At 41.3% G+C, this 6,000-nt stretch overlaps 1 pseudogene; it reads left to right on the plus strand.

Annotated features, from left to right (window-relative positions):
* Window positions 1-3,523, plus strand: part of LOC121166339 — a 41,184-nt pseudogene extending 37,661 nt beyond the window's left edge.
* The last annotated feature ends 2,477 nt before the right edge of the window (window positions 3,524-6,000 follow it).

Raw genomic sequence — 6,000 nt, forward strand, 5'->3', positions numbered from 1 at the left:
AAGTGGGTTAGTTAACATTCTGATCTAAACAGGAAAAAGTTTTCAGCCACAAAAAAAGTATGGGTGTGTAGACTTCTGTAGGTTATTACAAATCTATCAGTGATAAATTTGATAGATAGCCTGCTGTTTCTAAAGCAGGAACTGTGTGTGAGTAAACATACCTGATCATTTATCATAGGGAATTTTCTTGAGTAGTGCCCATTTTGGAAACCATTAAAATATGGTGTGCCTACCAACAAGTGCACGATAGCTGCAGATCAGTGGGTGTTTCTGTGCTCACAACCACCATCCAAGTTAAGAACAAAACATTCCTAACACCAGGGTTCCAGTTTTTATTTAATCTGTTCCCATCTGAAAGTCCAATTCGGCATCAGTTAGATTTTCTCACCTTTTTCTCCCATGCATCCTGACCACTTTTCTACATGTTTTCTTTCTTTATGTCACTGAACTTTATTTTTGGCGATATCTTCGGATCATCTCCCCATTTACAGCTTCTTTCTTCAGTTCTGGTTGGTATGTCCTCAGTCCATTGAGTTCTAATTCAGCCTAGTGTATTGTTGGATCACTGGGAGTCTGTTGCATTCTTCTGTAAATTTTCTTGTTTCCTGCTGATTCTTTTAAGTTCCTCTTTCCTTTGCCTGTGAGATCAGTACCTGGTATTTCTTGATCCTTGATCTGTTTTGCCCTTTTTTCCAGAGTATCTATTTTGTATGCTCTGATTGTGATCACTTTCCTTGGAATGTTATCTGTGTGTTTTCTTTGGATTGTAGGTTCAGTTTATTTCCTCCAGAAAAATAAAGTTTGCATCTATATGCCAGTCTTGCTCACCAATACGTGACCACTTTACAGTCTCTTGTGATACTTGTTTTTGGAGCACTCAGTATGTATTTGGAGTCAGAAGCCTAAAGTAAAATTTTATTTCCTTCTTTTATCAGGTGCCAGAGTCGAGACACACACAGTGCTGTGGTCTGTCCTGTGTTTTGTAGTTTACGTTTCTTTCTCCCTTTAGTGCTGAGTTCATCCTCCCCTTGGGTTTTCTTCTGTGTCCCTGCCAACATCACAGAAAGTGTGTCATTTGTTGCCTCTCTGCTGTAAACACAGAGGGTATTGTTTGTGCCTCTGTCCAGCTCCCCTGCTCTATCTTTTGATAGTCCAATGTTTCCACTTTCTGGATGACTTGCGTGTTTGAAGTATCCCTTTTTCAGCTTGAAAGTCAGTAGGAAACAGAATATATACCATTGTCGAATGTTCTCCACTTCTTTTCCTAGAGTACTGTATAAGTGTTCTGATTTTTGAATATAGTTCTGAAGCTTCATTTTAGGAGAGTCTCTGTGAAAGCTTTTAAAATATTTTTCTTATTTATTGGTCTCTACATTTAAGGCATAACTGTCTTATTGCTATCTACTTCTACTTCTTTTGCATATTTTTAGGCTTTATGTTATTTTTATTTGAAAGGCAGAGTTACAGAGAGAAGGAGAGACAGAGAAGGATGTTCTTCCATCTGCTGGTTCATTCTCCAAATGGCCACAACATCCATAGCTAAGTGATGTGAAGACATGGGCCCAAGAACAGGTCTGGAGATGCAGGATATGATTAGGAAGGTGACAGGAAGCCAGGTTCTCCAGGGATTTGCACCTTGTAAGGGTCAGACTCAGTCACTGAAGGGTTTTGGATGGCAAATGAAGGGATCAGAGGCGGGTTTGAGGAAATGCCCTCAGCACATGGTTTTTCTGTTTTAATGTGTTAGAAGCTTGAGGACTTTAGCATGAAAAGTACTGCCTGGCTGGGGTAGTTCAGCAGCCACTTCAGCATGCTCAGCTGGGACTAAACGGAAGGAGCCCATTTGCTGCTGGGGAAGCACCCCCATCTCAGGCTCATGAGTGGTCTTGTGTCAGTGCACTGGAATTCCATGTAGTAGAAGGGTTCTGCTGGAAAGATCAATTAAAAACTCAACAAACTAATAATATGTGTGGGACACCTGTAGAAGGCAGGTCGGGTAGAATTGTTCTGTTCAAGCACTGGGGCAATGATAGTCTCAGTGTGAAGTGAAAACAAATGATTTGTGGAGGGGGAGATGGTCGGGAGGCCAGAGCTCACTGTGACGCGTCAGCCTGGATATTCATGTCCTTAATATTCACCCCTGAGCAAATGTTTGAAAGTGTGTTCATTTCAACAGGTGCAAATTCAGCACGCCAAGGAAGAATCGCTTGCTGATGATCTCTTTAGGTAAGGTTTAATTCAGCTTTCTTAAACTTTGCATTGTTATTTATATAGATTCCTTTTTGTTGTTCTGCCCTTTTGGACAAATAGGCCCTTCACTACGGGAATGTTTTATTTTTAGGATACCTATTTCCTTGTACTATTTGAGCACCTCTCAGTTGGGCTTATTGGGTATAGCTTTCAAATTTGGGTCGATGCAGTTGTGCTGTAACACAAGGTAGTTAACATCCGTATTGGCTCATGCAGGGAAAAGGAGGCTTCCTGAGCTAGCTGAACTTGACCACTTTCTGAGATTTATTTTCAACTCTTCAGTAGACTTATGAATGAATGGGGCTTTGCATTAAGACAAAATGACAGACATTAACTTTAATTGGCACATAGATAAAAACAAAGAAAAATAGATTGGAGTTTTCAAAGTTTGTGGGAGGTTTTAGAGGAGTGTAATGAGTGTTGAAAATGTAATAGGCCAAACAAGTCTTAGTTGACGCTCAAATACTAAACAGAAGAGAAACACAGTGTGAGGGTGCATTTTCCTAATTTTTTTTTTCTCTAATCGTAAAGACAGAAGAAAGTCATGTACTTTTCACAGTCAGTTTGGTTGATTCTCTAATTTTGGAAATACAATCCACTTTTTTTAGATGAGAATGCCTTTTATACTGGTTTAATACTGATTTCTTCAGGATTAAATGCGACTGTCAGGTTGCCCAATTATATTTGTTTAATTGCTGTAGCAGAAACTTTTCTACAGTTATAATTCTATTTGGGGTTCATTCTGTTCTGTTGTGCAAATGGTATGCTTTAATTTCTGAGTGCAGGTGTGTGGGATCCATTCCAAGCCCTACTGAAAGAAGTATAAACATACCGTGACTTTTAAACTATTGTTTTAATTATTTTAGTGCTTTATAACATTTTTTGTTAATGATTTGTTTCAGTTTACAATATATTCATAAAAGCAACATCAAAGGCATAAATGAAAATGAACTGCCAGTCCTTTAATAAAGGATGAAATTGGCATTTCCATCCTGTTGGCTATTGTGTGTGTCTTAAGCTTTCAAAGTAAATGATGATCCCTTACTTTAACATTCTTTAATGCCAATTCTTTCCTTGCAGATATAATCCTAATGCAAAAAGAAGAAGATAACTGAAGGTTTTAAAAAGAAGCTGTGAGGAACGATTTCTAGCAAACACTTCACGCTAACTGGGTTATATACATTTAGTATATAGAAGAAATTTAAGTCACAAATATTTTATGGCCTAAGTTTGTTTAATAAAATGGACAAAACTCTGTTCCTTTCTTGTGTAACTCTGCTGCAGTCCTCATTATTTGATTCCCCTCAGGAAAAAAGAGAGAGAGAGAGAGAGAAATCCATGATACCATGCCCTTTGTGTGCAGAGTATTAATACTTATTCAAATTCCTGCGCATGTAATATTTTCAGTAATTTTCTACACAAGTGAGAGCATAATGTTTACTGTGTTCTGCACTTTGCCCGTTTCCATTTAGTAGTTTATATGACCATACGCTTATTTGTATAATTTTTACTCTTCTTTGTTTGTTTGTTTTCCATCTTGCTGTCATGTTTAACTGAAGGGACCCAGATGAAATGGCTATTCTAGTAGTAGGGACTGAGGATTGTATGGAAATCTCCAGCAAGCATGTGCTGGCCACAGGGAAAACCCAGCAAAGTATGAATAATGAAAAACATTGCACAGAGACTAGCCTCAGGTGACTGGAAAAGGAAGACAAGAAATACTGAATGTTTGGAAACTAAATGACACAGTCAATAAGTAATCGATGGGTCAAGTTAGAAATTACAGTGTGGATGGGAATACATTAATATCTGAATGATGATGACAGTGTCGGAGCAGAAGTTGTGGAGACAGCCAGCCCAGTGGTCGGGTGGAGCTTCAGAGCCTCGAGTGCATTCATGAAGAAAAGTAAAAATCACTCCTGACACATCATTACCAAGAAATTAGACGAAGAGCAGCAAATTAAGCCCCCTCAAGGAAGGACATTGAAATGATAAAGGCTGAAGGGTTAGGTGCAAAACCAAATTTGGTTCTTTGGAAACCGTGGATTAAAGTTGAAAAACTGGGGCCAGTGTTGTGGTGCAGGAGATGAAGCCATTCCTTGCAACAGCAGCACATGCTCATCCTGTGTTAGGGCACTGCTTTGAGTTTCCACGGGTCTGTTTCCAAGCCAGCTTGCTGTTGATGTGCCTGGGAAAGCAGCAGGTGAAGCCAAGTCCCTGGGCCCTGTCACCCACGTAGAAGACCCTGGGGGAGTTTCTGCTGCTGCCTGGTCTTGCTCAGTCTTGGCTTGTTGCAGGCATTTGGGGAGTGAACCAATAAATGGAAAAATCTTTGGTTCTCTCTCTCTTCCTCTCTTATTCTGATCCTCAAGTAGATGGAAGTAAACGGATAAACATTAAAATACATAAGAGAGATGGAAGTGACACAACTTGGCGAGTGTGTGATAATGAAATTCTCCTTCTCCATGGGTTGGAATAAGTCAGGCAACTCCTCTGGAAAAACTTAGCTGTGTCAGCTAAAGCTACTGCCGCCCCCTCCAGCAACTAGACATGCACCTGCCAGAAGTGAGAGCATGTGTGTGCCAGAGACCACAGGGCTGTGCATTGCAGTAATTCCTCCACATGAGGGGAAAACGTAACTCCATCAACAGGGGAAGAGGTGAATTGTAGTGTATCCACACAGGCGTGGAGAGGCTGACTCCTGTTTAAGGATGTCATGTCTTTATTTAACGATGAGGTCAAGAAGCCATTTGTATTGATTATTTTTTTTTAAGTGAGCAAGACTAATCTGTCGATCACTTGGTACTCTGAGGTGGTAAAGTAGAAGAGCTGCATTCTGGGATCTGGGGAGTTTCATATCAGGCGGCACAGGTGCCGACAGCTCCAAGTGAGTTTCCAAAGGAGCCAGGGGGCGTGGGCCCTTGTGTAAGTGAGCAGCTCTAGTTTACTACAAAGGAGGAAACACTCCATCAAAGGAAATTTCTGCATGCTGTCAAATGGGCTGCACGATCAGGGTAAGAAAACAACAGATGAATAAATATATATATACAGTGTGTCTAGGAAATAGATATAATAAGGCTCATTAAGTAGAAGTCCGGTAGCCTTTTGCATGCACCTGGAATGCTTCCTGACACCTGCAGTCAAGGAGGGGAGCTGACCAGATGTTGACATTCCCCAGCAGCAACTTGACAGGTGCAGTAAGAGCTTTACTTGGCTTGTGGCTGTAGGGAACTCAAGTCCAAGATCAGGCAGTCCCATGGTTTGGCCTCCCACAAGGGTAGTAGATGGCCCAGGGAAGACTGCAGGGGGAGCCAGGCAGCCAAGCCAGTGCCTGGAACCCACTCTGCAACAAGCACTACAGAGGGCCTTCAGCCCTCCCACTAGGCCCCACCCTCTAAGGGCTCCCCCAGGTCACCTTAGCATCACCCCCTGGTCCAAGCCTGTGCACATGGGGCCTGGGGACAGTGTGTGAGGTAAGAAGAGTGGAAAGGAAAGGCAGCAGTTGTTAGACCTGGAACAGGAGGTGCTGATTCTTGTCCAGCATGGTCCTTTGGTGAGGTTTCACTGTTGTATCCTGATAATTTGTGTATTAAAAAAAAATGTGGATATCTTATTTTTTTTAAAAAAAAGCACTTTAAAGTTGTCTATAAATGTGTGAGGATATTCAGAGAAGTGTCCAGAAAGCCATTTGATCATCGACTATGGACCATGATGTAATGGTTCATCTCCAGTCTGTCCCCCAAGGGCCTC

Source organism: Ochotona curzoniae, unplaced genomic scaffold (assembly GCF_017591425.1).
Source record: "Ochotona curzoniae isolate NIBS_2020 unplaced genomic scaffold, NIBS_Ocur_1.0 patch129, whole genome shotgun sequence".
NCBI classification, from domain to species: domain Eukaryota; kingdom Metazoa; phylum Chordata; class Mammalia; order Lagomorpha; family Ochotonidae; genus Ochotona; species Ochotona curzoniae.